The sequence below is a fragment of the Eschrichtius robustus genome, chromosome 3, assembly GCF_028021215.1.
Source record: "Eschrichtius robustus isolate mEscRob2 chromosome 3, mEscRob2.pri, whole genome shotgun sequence".
NCBI classification, from domain to species: domain Eukaryota; kingdom Metazoa; phylum Chordata; class Mammalia; order Artiodactyla; family Eschrichtiidae; genus Eschrichtius; species Eschrichtius robustus.
In genome coordinates, this window is record NC_090826.1 from 180311929 (window position 1) to 180329809 (window position 17881).

Below are 17881 nucleotides of genomic sequence, written 5' to 3' on the forward strand. Positions count from 1 at the left end.
TCTCGAAGAGAAACAGATCCTGAAAGGATGGACTACAGAACTCTTATAACATGAATAACACAATTTATGGCATACCTACATAGCTCACTTAATATATAAGGAGAAGGAAGGTCTTTCTTCATGACAACAGTGCGATAAAGTTTTTACTGTAGAAATCCAACTAGATGGATGTTTTCTTATTAATGAAATTTTTCTGTCATAATGCACAAATCAGTTCTTTAAAAACTGTAGCTATATGAGTTTTGTCTCTAGCGTGAATGTACTCTTTAGATAGAGTGCTCATAATAACTTTAATTAGTAGACAAATTTGGTACTCAATGTATAATCAATTGTATTATATCATAAGCCATATAAAAAGATGTGTTCTTGAGAGATATTTTACCTATAAAATCTTCCTACTATTACTTTCATAACTGAACTTCTATATTGCATATATCTTCTACATGTGAAAAATTCCAAATGAGTCTAAGCTGTTTAAATGTATGAATTTCCTCATTTATTTTCATACTTATATTGCTATAGGGTAGAAAATTTGGCTCCTATATTTTGAGGTTTTTTTCCTCACAATTTGAATCCATCATGATGGTCTTGATAATCAATAAATCCAAATATAAACTAAAAACTTTATAAATATGTGATTTTTTTCAAAGACATGATAAAGTAATTTTTCCGGTAAAAGACTGTTTTTATCTTACCTGTCATAGAAGCTTCTTACAATCTGTCAGAATATTCCAGAGGAAAGAACTCATGTCTGTTTCACTTGCTTTGTTCAGCACATAGCATAGGATAAATGTTCCTTAGTAATGGATAAATATTCTTTACTTTTGATAAAGAATAAGATACTTAAAATATTTAATATCATTTTTCCAAAGAATTAACTGTAAGAAATTTCTGATCAAGGTTTTTAGTTTTAGTATGAAAAGTGTTTCTCAGGTCTCAAATTTGACGGAAATAGCATTACTATTTTAAAATGCCTATAAAACCTAAGCTGTATCACATGAAGATAAATATTAACTGGAATTATTCTCATTAAACAAAGAATTATTATAATATAGAATCAATATTCAGGGGTTCATTTCTGGGAAAGAGAATTAGCTGTGCAAGAGAACATTTTTTGTTAAAAAGTATAAAGCTGATTAATAGGGGCTCTAGTTACTTGTAGAAGGTGTTACCACAGTAGTCCAATTTTATCTAATCCACTGAATTTATTTCTTTTAAAAATATCAGTATAAGAATACAGGTTTAAGTCTTAGATATCTGAACTTGATAAATGATCCCTAGGCACAATATGCCAGAAAAAAAATGTTTCCACGTGTTTCAAATAGTCTCCTCGTCTCACTCCATCAGCAAATGAGTATATGCATGGGCAAGTCAGAAAGGTCATACATCCATGGCCTCGAGACACATGGTTTCAGGACACCTTGAGCCCTTCCCACGCAAATTATACTAAATCAGCCAAACACTGATGTAACTAATAAATGGAATAACCAACATCCTTTGCTACTTATTTTTCCCCTTGCACTCCAACACAGGATAAGTCTAGAATTTTCAGTTTTGCTTATGTGCTGATTTTACCTTCCAAATACAGTCCCTCTGCCCAGCCCTCAGAGCACGTTCACCTCATGTTGGGGAAGCAAGGTGCCACATGGTGACAAGGAACAAAAAGCTTTGGACCAAGCAACTGGATTAGCGCCTATTCACGCCCCGCATGTCTCTCTCTGTACCTCTAGTACCAATAGGCCTCAGTTTCTTCATCTATAAAGTAAAGAAATGGGGCTGGCTGACGGAGTGAGCCACATGCAGTGTGCTTTACATCGCATTACTAATGTATTCATCATTTCCTTCAAGCTTGGACTCATTTTGAAGGGGAATTCCTCCAAAAATTGATGTTTTCATGGGAAGGTGGATAATGAACTATTCTGTGTTTAACACCAATTGAGGGAGTTCTAAATTTTTTTACTTAGGAACAGAGAATTTAAACTTAAAGTGCTATCTGTTCAAGAACTCTATGTGGAAGTATGTGTTTCATGTGACTGACAGTTAAAATAGTTTTCAGATTATTTTAACTGACTATCTTAAATCCTGTTTGTTTTTCTTAGGATTTTTAAAAATTAATAAATATTTCATTTTATTAAAACAATTCAAAAATTGATTGTATTTATCAAATGGCTACAAGGTTATATTCACATTAACACATTTTTACATGATATTTGTTTTATCCTTATATTTTCAGATTAATAAATTAAAAACATATTGTTAGAGTTCTGAAATCAGAACCTGGATATATTAATGATTTTTTTCCCATTTTTAGATATACATTTTCAATTTCTGGAGATGTACAAGATAAGCCTTCATTGTTTCCTCATAAAAATAAAGTCTTATCTTCTCCAAAAAAAGATAGCGACAGAGATTTGTACAATTCAGATTCAAGCATCTTGGCAGAAACGAGCACTTTCCTGTTTATAACTTATCAGTCACACCACAGTTTTGGCAACTGCAAAGGGCTTTTTACCAATTTTGGAAGGATGATTACAGAAAAGATATGTATGAAGCTTTCTTCAAAGACATAATGGGGTGTGATTTGAAGAAAATCATAAGATCCTACTGCCCCAAAATATCTTTCCCATATCCAGGACCTGAAATTTCCATCATGGTCATAAAAGATGAAAAATAGCATCTGAACTCAAGCTTTAAGTGAGCAGTGAAACACTGGTGCTGACACATTACCTGTTGCTTAGCAGAAAGCAAACTTGGGGAAAATAGAATACAGGCATGTGGGGTGGCACAGAGAAAGAGGCTGAGAGAACAAAGATATTAGAGTAAATAGAGGTCACCACATACCAAACACGAGTGGGAACTTGGGGGACAAATGGAAATGGATTTCTTATTAAAATCTCCCTATGTTGATAACAGAAAACCAAAAGGGGAAGGAGGGGTTAGTTTAAAAAGCAAGTATTAAGAGGTACAAACTACTATATATAAAATAATAAGCTACAAGGATATATTGAACAGCACAGAGAATACTGCCAATATTTTAAGATAACTTCAAATGGAGTATAATCTATAAAAATTTTGAATCCCTATGTTGTACACCTGAAAACTAATATAATATAGTAAATCAACTATACCTCAATAAAAAATAATAATAAAATAAAGTATACAGGAAAAAAAAAAAACTGTGCCTGTTCAGGCTATTTTGAAGTACTATTTCCCACTGAATAAACAGATGTTGAATGATTTTTTTTAAAAAAGCAGTTACTCCCAACTGCTAAGTTTACATTTTAGTAGAAAAAAATGAATAGCATGCCTATAAAAATAAAAGAGCAAGTATTAAATTCCCCAGTGAACAGTATTTATAGAAGCGTTCCTTTAATAAAAACCTACCCGGCTCCTACTGAGTAGAGATATTGTAAATACGAACATTAATTAGAGGCTTCTTCTCTCAAGGATGTGTGAGCTGATAATTAAAATACAAAATAATAATGGCCAAGGTTGACGCGTGTACAGAGTGCTGTGGAATCCCAGCAGAAGCATCTACTTCTACCCTGGAGAACTTGGAAAGAGGAGAAGAGATGCTGTGTAAGATGATTCTTGAAGGGTAATTAACAGATCATTCAGAGGAAAGGAGAAGGCAGTGTGGATTGAAACAAGGCCTCAAGAAGGGAAATTCTGCGGCAAGTAGGAAGATTTAAAAGATGGTAGAGGCTCTGAAATCAGATCTAAGCTCAAATCCAACAGCAGCTTTGAGAATTTAAGAAACTGCTTAACTTCTCTGAACCTTGTTTTCTCTTCATCTGTAAAATGATAATAACAATAACATTAGTAACATCTTCCTCATAGGCTGCTGTATATTTAAATGCATATCAAGTCGTACTGTGGTCAATAAAATTTAATCATACCGTTAGGTGCCATAAAAGTCCAAATGAGAGGCAATGATAGTCAGAGCTAGGCAAGTGAGGAAAAGAGAGACATTTCTGGGGGAGAAACTGTGAATTGGTCAGATAAGGGAAATAAGGGAGAGATCAAGGCTGATGCAAAGCTTCTAATCTGAGCATCAGGGCAGGTACAGATGCCGTGAGCGGAGAAAGGCAGCCTGGGAAGGTGAGCAGGACTGGGAGACCTGCTGTGTGTGAGTGTCTACATGCCGTACTTGGGACTCCAGAGAGAGGCAGAAATGTAGATCTGGGAGCTGTTAGCATGGCTGAGTCACTGACCAGAGAAGGTCTTACAGGGAAACTGCAAAACAGAGGGTAGAAACCCAAAGCACTCAATCAAACCTTAGAGAAAAAAATAACGTACTAATGACTCAAATTCTCGTTGTAAGCTCATCATGATATTTGCAGTAACGATAATGATCGTTTATTGAGTTTTCCTCTGTGGATATTGTGCTAAGTGTCTGAATACATTATTCATTCATTCAACAAATAGTTTCAGAGCACCTTCTGAATGCCAAGCTGGTCCTCAGGTGAGAACCTGAGATGCACCAACAAACCTAGCAGAAGACATGGCTGCCCGCACGGAGCTTGCATTGTCTTGTGTAACAAAACAGCAACCAAATAAAGAATATCACATCAGATTATGACAAGTGCTACAAAGAAAGGAAAAGAAACTAATACGATAGAGAGCAGCAGAGGCAGGATGAGGACAACTGGAGAAAGACGTCAGGGGAGCTTCCCTGCAAAGTTCACGTGCTCCTCCCTCCTGACAGCCCTGATCGAGGCTGGGGACTCCAAGGCTTTGAGAAGTTAAATAACTTTTTCAGTGCCTCTCGGCTAGAACCAAGATCTTTCTGACTCTCATACCTTAACCACGATAAGTACAGCCTCCCACAAACAAGCTAAATGGCAAGTAAATGCACAATAACCTAATATAGTAAAATACGTATTCAAATGTAAAGTGCTATTGCCTACACAGACTGTTTTAATGCGGAAGGTCACTATTACAGCTACCGCTAGTTTCTGCTGCTAAAAAGCTCGTACAGATTGGTTTAAAACGTCGCTGATGCTTAGGTTTCTGCTAGAAAGAAGAATTACCAGGCAACTGATTGATGTAACGATGCCCAAGTTCTAGTAATAAGATGAAACCTCCTCTCTTTAGTTAGCAAATACATTGTTTACTCCAGGAACTGAAACACACATGTTGAGTAGTCAGCTTATGTTTATGAAAATGATGCGGGGGGAGACAGGAGAGGAGCCAAGCCTGTCGAGAGGTTGGAGGTCATGGTACTTACCGTGCAGCATCCCACGCTGTCACCGCTGTCCTGGATGAAAAATGAGCAGGAGGTCCAGGCTCAGGACCACGGCCATGGCCGGTCAGTACTAACGCTAAATCTTCAGATTGAGAGCCTGGAGGAAAGGTGTGGGCAGAGAGTGAAAATGTCATTAGAAACACTAAAAGCCAAAGAAAGAAAGTGCTGAAAGAATCTAGAATCAACGGCCAAAAAATTTATTAGAGAAAATAAAGTAGGAAATCATGAGGGTATTTTAGTTATTTTCACAAGCAGCATCTTTCCCATCTGAGGTCATTTTTTAAAAATCTATCAGCCATACATGCAGCAGCATTTGCCACTTTCTGAAGACACCACCCAACATCTGGCACCTACCACTGTCACGGTCAGTTTTGCTTAGAATTAGGAACCAGTCACTTAGGGCTTAGTTCATTTATCTAAGTATAAAGAAATGTGTTTATAGAAAGGATTTGACCAGTGGCATTTTCAAATTTTAACACTTTATGGGCAGAATGCCTTAGAAAGAATAACTCATTTTCAAAAATCAATAAAGTCTTCAGAGTTCAGGAAAAATACTGATATCCACTATTTTACTTGAGCCTCAAAACAATCCTACCAGGATGAATTTTTATCCCCGATATGTGAGAAGGAGAGTAGTGAGACCCAAAGAGCACATGGGCCGGTGGTTGAGTGGTGAGGTTCTAGCATGCGAACAGTAGCAGGTGGTAACGGGGACTGCCCTGCAGAGGTACGGCGTGAAGTAAGTGAGTTGATGGATTCAGACTCCCAGACCACTGTACCTGGCAGGTCACCGTGAGCCTAAAAAGGTAGTTATTAAGACAGAGCATGGGATTTTAGAGAATAACGGCATGTGAGAATCAAAATGGAGGAAATCTGTAGATGGGATACAAGAGAACAATAAACTGAAATACATAAGGGGAAACAGAAGAAGCAGTATTGTAAACGCAGGGAGCAGCGGCCTCAGATGACAATTGCGAGAAGGGAGGAGGGGGAAATGAAGAAACAAGCCGCACGCAGAAGTGCTATGATAGTAAATAAGCAGTGCTTATAATGATAAACACCCTTCATTAGAGAGCTTCCATTCTTAATAAGGAAAGGAAACTTTTCGATACAAGAAAGGAATCTGCCAGATCTATAAACATACTTAGTTTGAAACTTATCCTGTAAAAGGAGTGGTACACAGAAAGAGGCGGGAAAACCTACTGGATAATTTGACTTCTTGACAGGATTACTGCTCATCTTGCTGCTTCTAATTAATAATGTATTTAGCTGTATTATTAGACACTTGGATGTGTTTTTCTGGCAGCAATGGTAACTGAGTTCTTTCTCACAGGCCTTTGCTAGTGAGAATAATAATAAAAGACAGTTAAGGTAAATATAGTCTGCTTTCATGATGTAAGGCTGTCTGATAGCACCCCAGCCCTTTGGTGATTTATACACAAGTTACATCCCAAGTAACTAATCCTAAAATTGGACTGTACGTGCTAACTCAGTTTCTATGTCTCAGGGTGGCAGTTTGTTTCTAGAGTTGCCACAAATGAATGTTACTATTAGCTTAAAGCTTTGGTGAAAAGTGTCATCAATGCTTATTCTTTGAGAAGAGGAACAAGAAAAAAGATACTGAGGTTCTGTTTCCAGAAAAAAAAAAAACTTGGAAGCTACTAGGTGCCAGGCACTGTGACGGTCATTTTGCATTTCTTATCTCATTTAGGTCTCACGGTAAACGTGCAAAGAAGTTATTATTAACTACATTTTAACCTTGAGAAAACTAAGCTTCAGAGGGATTAAAAACTTGTCCAAGTTCACTCAAGGAACCAAGAAACCAAGCCAGGACTAAAACTAAGAGCTTTCTGACTCTGAAATAACCTCTCTTCCCATAAATCAAATGAGATTTTGCTGATTAAAGACCAAAATTGCAACTCCTTTCAGTCACATGCTTAAAATTAGCCTCTGAAATTGAGGAGACTCTTTTGTGACTGAGCAATGACTGATTTTCTTAATAAATCTCAAAAGAGATACTGTCATCATTCAAATTATATTGTAAGGATGGTCAGTCATCATCCTAAACACAGACAAGTTAGAAAGTTCTTTCTATGCAATACGCAACAGTTATTGATATGTGCACTCTGACGCACAGTCTAAGAAAAAAAAACCCACAAAGACTTAATTTTAAAAGAAAGATATTACAAAAAGTCTTCAGGAATTCCCTATCTTTCCAAAGGCAAGGAAATTGTTCAGATAAACTGAACTGAATAATCTGAGTTTTCTGAAATGAGTACCCGTTCAGAAAACAGGACGATGTTAGGAAACCACCATGGCCCTTCTTGCTTGCTAGACGTCTCCAGAGCAGTCTCTCACCCACTGCAGCGTCCCCGATCATCTACCCCCCGCCTGAGATCTCCACCTGAACTCCAGGCAGGAACTGTGCAATGCCACCACACTTCAGAACCCCCATGTACACTCACCATCTTTGTCAGTTATTGCACTAAAGACGTAATACATTATCATCACCCATGTTCAGTAACTCTGAAACGTGGGTGATCTGCATCCCATTTTTCAGATGACGAAACTGTTACTTACCTGAAGTCATAAACCTAACAACTGATGGAACCAGGCAGCAATCCAAGCCCAGGTCTTTCTGATGCCAAGGCTGATTCTTGTCCCTCTCGCCCTGACTGCCTCTCCGTATAATTTCCAGCTCCCACTCGTGGTTCCAGAGCTCTCCTGATCTTTTTTGTGTCTATAACTGAATGCCACTTTTTCTCCTTATAATTCATCTCTGCTTTCTTTTTCTCCTGGATTCCTTATGAGGATGAATGGCGTCACTAACCAACTGTAATATATTTGTACGTTCACTTGTCTACCTCTTCCACTAAATTCTCAGTTACCTTTGCGTGCCTACAACCTGTCGGAGAGCCTGGCAAAACGCTTGACACATCTAATATATAAGTATTTGCTTGGTAAATGATGCTCTCCAGTCACCTTAGCCAGAACCCCGGAGGTCATCCAAGACTCATTCCTCGCCTGCCCCCGAGACCAGTACGAATCAAGTCTCATCCGTTCTACTTTAAACGTCTCATGAAGCTGTCTTCAGCTTTCCACCATGACTGCCTTACTTATGGTTTCCATTCCCACCTCTTGCTTGGATTACCACAGTTCTCTTCTCAATGATGGAAACACCCTTCTCTCTGAGGTGATTCTCGCCAAAAACATTGTCTACCAAATGCGATCCGGTTCTTCAGTAACTCCTCACCGCCTCTACCATGATACATGTCTCTTCAGAGCTCTTACCTTGCAAACCGCTCTCATCTCGTCCTTTGCTGGCTCTCTCGTGCTCTCTCTCTCTCCCCCCACACCTCCCATACAAACTGTATGGTCCAGCCATTATACGCTGCTTATAAGCCCCTTAAACCTATGTGCTTTTTCTCTATTGTGGGGCTTCTTGCACAAGAAATGCCCTTTATCCATTTATTTACCTCATAAACTTCTAATTAAAAGGCCAGTCAAAGGTTAATAATTTCTCATCCCTTTAAAGGGACAGCCCTTCACGCCTGGTGGATCAAGATGGCAGAGTAGGAAGATCCTGAGCTCACCTCTCCCCGGGGACACACCAAACTACAACCACACACAGAACAACTCTGAGAACAGCCTGAAGACTAGCAGGACAGATTTTCTACAACTAAGCATATAAAGAAAAGGCCACATGGAGATGGGAAGAAAGGGAGGAGACGCCGTCTAGTCACAACCCACACACCCGGTGCAGTGGCCCGCAGGCAGGAGGGACATCACAACCACGGATGCCCCCTGAGGAGCAAGGGGTCCATGCCTCACACTGGGCTCCCCAACTCAGGGGACCTGCACAGGGAAGATGAGCCCCATCATGTCAGACCTTGAAAGCCAGTGGGACTTACATCTGGGAGAGCCAGAGAGCTGCGGGAAACCGAGACTCCGCTCGTGAAGGGCTCGTGCACAGACTCACTCTCACTGCGTCTCAGCACAGAGGAAGCAACTTGGAAAGTGCCTGGGTTATATGAGAAGGAGATCTGTTGACTAATATTAGGGCCTGTGCTGGAGGGACAGGGATCTAGTAAAACCTTCTTCAGGGACAGAAGCGCTGGCGCGTGCCATTTTGTTGTGCTCTCTTTCTACCTCCCTGGCCTGGCACCGGCAGGTGCCACTTCTTTCACTTGCCATCATCTCGGCTAAAACCATGCACCCACCCTGGTGTTCTCCTGAGGACCAGCCCCGCTAACAGGCCCATCCTAGCTGGCCCTTCCAAAGCAGCTCCCACCCCCACCCCACCCCGCCTGGCAAGTGGACTCTGTCAGCATCAGCGGCCCCTCTAAAGCAGCTCCTGCTCCAGGGGGCCAGCCCCCAGCCACAGCATGTTCACAACAGCCATGGCAAGGCCTCAGGGCCAGTCACACTGGGGGCCAGCCCCACACATCAGCATGCCCACAGCAGTTGCATGCAGACCTCTCAGCCAGCTGGCCTGAGGGCCAGCCCTGCCCACCAGCAATCACAGCCCAACCACAGCAAAAGGGCACACACAGTCCACACAGGAGATACACCTGGAGCACCTGGCTCTGGTGACCAGGGGGAACTGTGCCACTGGGTCCCGCAAGACACCTTCTACATAAGGCTACTCTTTGAAGACTGAGAGATATATACCTCACATGCCTAATACATAGAAACAGACACAAAGAGTTAGGCAAAATGAGGAGACAAAGTAATAACTTCCAAACAAAAGAACAAGACAAAACCTCAGAAAAGGAACTAAACAAAATGGGAGATACAAAGTTTACCAGGTAAAGAGTCCAAAGAAATATTCATAAAGATACTCACTGAACTTTGGAGAAGAATGGATGAACTCAGTGAGAACTTCAGCAAAGAGACAGAAAATATAAAAAACCAATCAGAGCTGAAGAATACAATAGCTGAAATGAAAAACATACTACAGGGAATCACCAGCAGATTTGAGGATGCAGAAGAACAGATCAGCAATCTGGAAGACAGGGTAATGGAAATTAACAAAAAATTTAAAAATTAACAAAAACAGAAACATAGATCAATGGAAACAACAGAATAGGGAGCCCAGAAATAAACCCATGTATATATGGTTAATTAATGTATGACAAAGGAGCCAAGAATACACAGGGGGGAAAAGACAGTCTCTTCAATAAATGGTGGTGGGAAAACTGAAAAGCTACATGCAAAAGAATGAAACTGGGCCACTTTCTTATATCACATACAAAAATAAACTAAAAATGGATTAAAGCCTTGATTTTAAGACCTGAAACCATAAAACTCCTAGAAGAAAACACTGGCAGTATGCTCTTTGATGTCAGTCGTGGAAATATTTTGTTTGGATCTGTCTCCTCAGGCAAAGGAAACAAAAGCAAAAATTAAAAAATGGGACTACATCAAACCAAAAAGCTGTTGCACCATGAAGGGAACCATCAAGAAAATGAAAAGGCAACCTTCTGAATGGGAGAAGATACTGGCAAATGATGTATTTGGTAAAGGGTTAATATCCAAAATATACAAAGAACTCACACAACTCAGTATAAAAAACAGTAAACAATCTGATTACAAAATAGGCAGAGGATATGAATAGACATTTTTCCAAAGAAGACATGAAGATGGCCAAAAGACACATGAAAAGATGCTCAACATCACTAATCATCAGGGAAATGCAAATCAAAACCATAATGAGATCACTTTACACCTGTCAGAATGGCTATTATCAAAAAGACAAATAACAACAAATAACAAGTGCTGACAGGGATGTGGATAAAAGGGAATCCTCCTGCACTTCTGGTGAGAATATAAATTGGTGTAGCCTCTATGGAAAACAGTATGGCGATTCCTCAAAAAATTTTTTAAAAAACTGCCATATGATCCAGCAATTCCACTTCTGGGTATTTATCCAAAGAAAACAAAAAGACTAATTTGAAAAGATAAATGCACTCTTATGTTCACTGCAGGACTATTTACAGTAGCCAAGATATGGAAGCAACCTAAGTGCTTAAAAGTGGATAAAGAAGATTTGGTTACTCAGCCATAAAAAAGAAAGATATCTTGCCATTTGAGACATGGATGAACCTAGAGGGTATTATGCCAAGCGAAGTAAGTCAGACAGAGAAGACAAATACCATACAATTTCACTTACATATGGAGTCTAAAAAACAAAACAAAACAGAAACAGACTCAGATACAGAGAGCAAACTGGTGGCTGCCAGAGGGGCGGGGTGTGGGAAGTTGGGTGAAACAGGTGAAGGGATTAAAAAGTACAAACTTCCAGTTATAAAACAAATAAGTCACGAGGATGTAAGGTACAGCATAGGGAATATAGTCAATAACATTGTAATAACTTTGTATGGCGACAGATGGTTACTAGACTTATTGTTATGATCAATTTGTAATAGATATAAATGTAGAATCACTATGTTGTTCACCTGAAATTAATATAATATTGTATGTCAACTATACTTCTATAAAAATGATAGAAATAGAAAATAAAGTGATAGTCTTCAAACACGTGATCCTTTTGCACAAAACTTCTAATCATTAAAATATGTACACCTGATTTTACAGGTTCAAAACATGGAAATTTCTTGCTTGCATTAAATATCACCAGTTATTTTATCTTTTCTGTTATTGTTTTTGTATTTCAGTTGATCTGACCTTCATTAGTAGGTAGCATTTGTAGCAGAAAAATAATATATGAGATATTAACCAAGATTCTTCATTTGGGCGTGGGGGGGATGGGTGAGACGGGTGAAGGGGTCAAAAGGTATAAACTTCCAGGTATAAAATGAGGAAGTCACGGGGATGTAATGTACAGTATGGTGACTATGGTTAATAATACTTTACAGTATATTTGAAAGCTGCTAAGAGAATAAATCTTATAAGTTCTCATCACAAGAAAAAAAAATTTTGTCCCTACATGTGGTGATGGACGTTAAGTAGACTTACTATGGTGATCATTTCACGATATAAACAAATATCCAATCTTTACATTGTACACCTGAAACTAATATAATGTTATATGTCAACTGCATCTCCATTTTTAAAAACACATTTTTACTTTCATGTTCTCCTATTTTGTCAGCAGCAAACAGAGGCAGCTCAAGGAAGCAGAAAGAGCACGAAAAGCAAATGGTCAAAGTCTTGGCTTTGGAGTTCCAAAATAAAGACCTGAAACTTGTAGGGATGCCAAAGATCTTAAAAGATTTCTATTTGCAAGCACAGACTTTTCCTACTTTCAAAGGCTGTCTTGAAAACCCAAGCACAATGTTTATGCTGTTAGAAAAATAAATAAAGAGGTCTCTAATAAGCAGCACTTAGAATCACTCTTTACTGAAATTTTCCAAACTTTTTGTCTTTAGCATGGGAAATTTTAATTCAAGTTTATGTCGTATAGTTATATCTATTCCCTTCGCTTTCTAGTTTTTATACTTTATTTTGCCAATAGAACTTTAGCAAACAACTCATCAGAAAAATCTGCTTTACCTTGACTGAAATCATAGCTCTCTTATAAATACTGTTTCCATAAACACACTTGGGTCTTCTCAGTTCCGCACTTTTCCCTGTTAGATTTCACCTGTGTGAAATATCTTCCCCTTTTCTCTTGGCTTTAAATAAATCCGGTGCCTCCCTCAATATCCAGTTTAAATCCCACTATGTTTTCCTAAAGTCCTTCATGATCACCCCTGGCTAGAAAGCCATCTCTCTCTCACCTCTGAATGCCCAGAGCAACCATTATCAATGAAATCCATGGGCCGTAAATCTTGTGCCATTTTGCCACAATTTTTATCTTTATTGAACTACTTCTTAAAATTTTTATTATCATATTCTTTTCAAGGATAGTACTCATATTTCTGCAATTAGAGTATAAATTTTTGGAGTGAACTAAATATGTTTTCCACCTTTATATCCACCAGAGACCACATCAGTGGGTTGAAAGGCGTAAATGCTAAAAGCACATTTGATATGGTATTTTATCTTTGGTGATGATTATAGTAACAACAACAACAACAATAATAATAATTTATTAAGCATCTACTATGTGCCGGGTGCTATGCAAATCACTTCATGTGGATTATCTCCTTTAACTCTCACATAAACTTATGAATTTGGTTCTATTATTACCTTTATTGTTTAGCAGATAAGACAGACTTTAGAGTCTTGAGAAGTGTTAAGTCATTTGCTCTAAGCCACACAGCTAGAAGTGGAAAAACCATAACTTTGTTTAATCCTCAATGTTAAATTTCTAGTTGTAGGAATTCACATCTAGGACTTCTAGTTGTAGGAATTCACATCTAGGACTTCCTCAGATGGACAAAATTTTATTATCTGTTTTTTGATGTCATGGTTTTAGCAAATGTATTCTTTATTAAAAGCCAATCTCCATTCCAGTATCTAGATCATCTGAGAGCAATGGGAAGGCCCTCTGCAATGGTCTCCAGAAGTAAGAAGTGGATGGTGTTAAGGGTGCTTCATGGCTTTAATGAAGTGACATAAATTTTCAGGGAAAAAAAACACTAAATCACATTAATAGAAAACCTAATGAACCAGAACTCTGCAATAAATAATGATAAATATTACACAAAGGTTTCTAAATATCAGAACTAGTGATAATTCTGAAAAACAACTAGGCAGTTAAAAAGCTCAACATGGAATAAAATAATTATTGTCAACTAAATCACTGTGAGAGAGAGAAGTGATTTTTTAAAACCTCCTAATTGGATCTGGAATTGGTGAAATCATCTGCAAGTGAAACCTAACTGAAGAAGATGAAGACAAAGAGACTGTAAAGTGCTCTGAGTACCATACTATCTGTTCCCGGTTTATTGCTTCCTATAGACAAAGAACTATTACACATGAAGGAGGATGAAATACTAAGGGACCTCTAAATAGTTAGGGTGTCTAATAAGACATTTCAAAACTAATGGTTCCAAAAATTAATTCTTGATCTTCCTCTAAAACCTACTCCTCCCCAGTTTCCCTCATCTCAGGAAACACCATTGCCTCTTCCCAGTTCTGCACTTTTCCCTGTTTCAGGCTTGTTTCACTGGCCTAAAATTCCTGCCCCCTTCCTCTTGGCTTTAAACAAACCCTGTTCCTCCCTCAATATCCAGTTCAAATCCCACCATGTTTTCCCAAAGTCCTCATGATCATCCCAGGTTAGAACACTCTCTCACCTCTGAGTGCCCACAGCAACCATCATCAATGCAATTCATGGGCCATAAATTTAGGCCCCAACCCTTGGAATCTTCCTGAACTCTGCTCTTTCTGTCACAGCCCACATGCAATGCATCAGTCAATCTGGTCATCTCTTCCTTTGAATTATACCCTGAATCCTGTTGAGCCACTACTTTGACCAAGCCACTGACACACTGTGCCTGGACTATTGCAGTAGACCCTTAGCTGGCCTTAGAGTGTCTACCTTTCCATTTCCATCATTTTCCCCAACACACACACACACACGCACACACACGCCAGAGTATTCTTTTAAAAATCAGATTATGTCACTCTTCAAAATTCTCCAGTGATTTCAATAGCACTCAAGGAAAATGCCCCAAATCCTTGCCATAGACTAATAGATCCACCGATACCTCACCATCAAGCCTAACTAATCTTCCTGCTACCATTCTCTACTGCTCTAACATCACCAGCAAAAACCCATCACCCTTCCCTCTACTCCAGACATGGGGTCTCTTTGCTCTTCTATGAACTCATCATCCTCTTCTCTCTCTACCCCAAGGCATTTTCACTTGCTAATCCCTGGGCCTGGAACACTCTCAGTTCAGTTCTCCGCTCAAATGCCTTAGGGAGACATTCTCTGATCACTCTACACAAAGTAACATTATTATCATCACCACCTCTTTCTCTTCCCCTGAACCTTATTATTCTTCACAACACTTGTCAATCCCTAACATGTTATTTTAATATATATTATAATATACAATATATATAAAATATATTTATATATTATAAAATATATTAATATATAAATATATTAATATTTATAATATAAAATATATATAAAAGTATATATTTTAAAATAAGTTCTTGGGAGGTTCTATCTAATAGGAGCCTACAATAAATAAATAAATAATACATACTAAGAATAGTTTTTAATATATACTCAGTTGGTCATTTTGCAAACTTCTCAACAATGCAATGGTCCAAAAATGCAACTGCAAAATGCATGAAGTAGGGCTGATGAGGAGAAAGGTTAGGGATTAAAAGCAGTGTTAGTGAAAACTTATGCCCATACAAAAACCTGCACACAGATGTTTATAGCAGCTTTATTCATAACTACCAAAACTTGGAAGCAATCAACATGTCCTTCAGTAGGTGAATGGGTAAACTGTGGTACATCCACATGATGGAACATTACTCAGGGCCAAAAAGAAATGAGCTCTCAAGCCATGAAAAGACATGGAGGAACCTTAAGTGCACATGACTAAGTGAAAGAAGCCAATCCCAAAAGGCTTTATACTGTATGATTCCAACTATATTGCATTTTGGAAAAGATAAAACTATGGAGACAGTAAAAAGATCAGTGGTTGCCAGGGGTTGGGGGAAGAAGGAGGGATGAACAGGCAGAGCACAGAGGATTTAGGACACTGAAAATACTCTGTATAATGACATGTGGCATTATCTTATCATACAGCATCCAAATCCATAGACCATATAACACCAACAGTGAACTGTAATGTAAACTGCAGACTCTGGGTGATTCTGATGTGTCAGTGTAGGTTCACCAGTTGTAACAGATGTACCATCTGGTGGGGCATGCTGATAATGGGGGAGGCTGTGTGTATGTGGGCACCGGGGACATACGGGAAATCTCTGTACCTTCCTCTCAATTTTGCTGTGAACCTAAAATTACCCTAAAACAAAATAAAAGTAGTATTTGTGGATAAAAGTTACTTCGCAGGGCTTCCCTGGTGGCGCAGTGGTTGAGAATCTGCCTGCCAATGCAGGGGACACGGGTTCGGCCCTGGTCTGGGAAGATCCCACATGCCGCGGAGCAGCTGGGCCCGTGAGCCACAACTACTGAGCCTGCGCGTCTGGAGCCTGTGCCCCGCAACAAGAGAGGCCGCGACGGTGAGAGGCCCGCGCACCGCGATGAAGAATGGCCCCCACTTGCAAAAGCAAAATAACCTCATAAAAACCCAGATTATTATGGTCTTCATTACATTCTGGACTAAGTCTTCTCTCTGATATCACACCTACACAATGTCAAAGTGTTCGAAGGACCAATTTTCATGATAATTTTATTTTAGTAAATATGTTTATGTAGACAGTATCTATTTTATTACCTAATATTTCCTGGAAACTCTGATTATTTACAAAGAAATGAGTAGACCCTGTGTCAATAAGCTCAGGCTAGTATCTTCTGCCATCTAATGTGTTAAGAATTCTTGAGAATTTTCTGATTACAATTCAAATTAAATGCAAACAGTCAAGCAGCACACAGAGACCCCATTATCCACTCTCTGTGAGCTGAGAGGATGAATAATATAATGAGACATGTTAATTATTTGCTTTCCAGCAGCTGTGACTGATTAGTTTTGACTGGTACATCTTGCTCATGTGATAGAGGACAGTAAATAGCAGGGCTTGTCATATTTTTCCAGGGCAAGGAAACTGTGGTCTCTAATGACTTGCTTCACTCATAGCTTGTTATGCAATTTGCCAAAGTGATGCTAGATCCCCACAAACTCTTAACCAAGGGAATTTCATGTTAGGGGACCCTAAGTTTTCAGAGCCCTCTGTCTCAGAAAAGTTGGTCTCTCTCTGTCTGTCTCTCTGTCTCTCTGTCACACACACACACACACACATACACACACACACACACACACACTTTAGTTTCTGAATTGATAACATACAGAACCAAACCTATGGAGGTACTAAGAGATCCCAGCCACCATATGTACGTTTCTTTCTTTCTCCTTAAGATGCCTTTTTAAATCATGTTGCTTATTTTTAAACAACCAAATGCCTTTTGTGAGTCCACGAGTGGCGGCACCAGATCCAGTATGAGCTTTGAAATCTTTGAACTGCATGTGAGGGGTTTTGAATCATGGCCATCTAGAAGAAACCATCACTAGAGGTGTGTTTCTCAACCTTTTTTTATCACCCCCCTTTAGATTTTTTTTCCTGATCATCCCCTCCCCATGAAATTTTAATACCTCAGATACACCACGCCTGGTTATGTACTATGGCCTTTTATAGGGCCACAGACCTGTAACATCTGAGATTTTCTTGATCCCCCAAGAACCTGCTTTCACCCCTTGGGGGCAAGATCACCCCTGCTGAGAAAGTGTTCACGAGAGGCTTAATTCTACCCCCTCTTCATCATTGTCTAAGTTACATATTCTTGCTGGACACATGAGCTCCTCAATATCTCATGTTTCTCATACAAACCGCTAGAACAGACACCCCCAAGTCTAGGTCTTCCCCCCAAAGGAGGTGGTCAAGACAATGTACAGGGTACAATCACACTTCACCCTCTTTCTTTTCCCCCCAATAACCTAGGCTCAATCAGGTTCAAACAACTTCAAGGCAACCTTGATGGAAGAAAGAAAACTCAAAAGTTCCATGTGCAAATAGTGC

General features: G+C 39.1%; 1 long non-coding RNA gene across 1 annotated transcript in view; it reads right to left on the bottom strand.

Annotated features, from left to right (window-relative positions):
* LOC137761643 (uncharacterized) overlaps window positions 1–17881 on the bottom strand; it is a 162741-nt gene that overhangs the window by 22006 nt on the left and 122854 nt on the right. The window contains exon 6 of the long non-coding RNA XR_011073440.1: window positions 5231–5345. This is a non-coding gene — a long non-coding RNA (uncharacterized lncRNA). The remainder of the gene's footprint in view (window positions 1–5230; window positions 5346–17881) is intronic.